This window comes from Myotis davidii, unplaced genomic scaffold (assembly GCF_000327345.1).
Source record: "Myotis davidii unplaced genomic scaffold, ASM32734v1 scaffold174, whole genome shotgun sequence".
In the NCBI taxonomy this organism is placed as follows: Eukaryota; Metazoa; Chordata; class Mammalia; order Chiroptera; family Vespertilionidae; genus Myotis; species Myotis davidii.
This window is the reverse complement of record NW_006289087.1, coordinates 1,822,210-1,822,461: the sequence shown is the minus strand read 5'-3', so window position 1 is coordinate 1,822,461 and position 252 is coordinate 1,822,210. Positions and strand designations below refer to the sequence as shown.

The following is a 252-nucleotide window of genomic DNA, read 5'->3' as shown; positions in this document are numbered from 1 at the left end:
TTTTTTTTTTTTTTTTTTTTTAAGAATCTTGGGTTTATTCTCAAAACCAAAACGTTCACCCTTTTGTAGCTCCTCTGGTAGATAGATACTGTTTTCCCTTTTCCACCCGGTCTGGAGCCCCTTACGGAGATGAACGGGGTGAAAGGACCAGTCCTGTTTGTGCAGCATCCAAGCACAAACATCCATGAATGGAGGCGGGCTGGGAGCTGCCGGGCCAAGTCCCTGCTCGGTTCATTGTCATTCCGGCCCCCT

At 48.0% G+C, this 252-nt stretch overlaps 1 protein-coding gene across 1 annotated transcript in view; it reads left to right on the top strand.

Moving 5' to 3' along the window:
* Window positions 1-252, top strand: part of DNAH14 (dynein, axonemal, heavy chain 14) — a 157,968-nt gene that overhangs the window by 93,968 nt on the left and 63,748 nt on the right. The window lies entirely within an intron of this gene.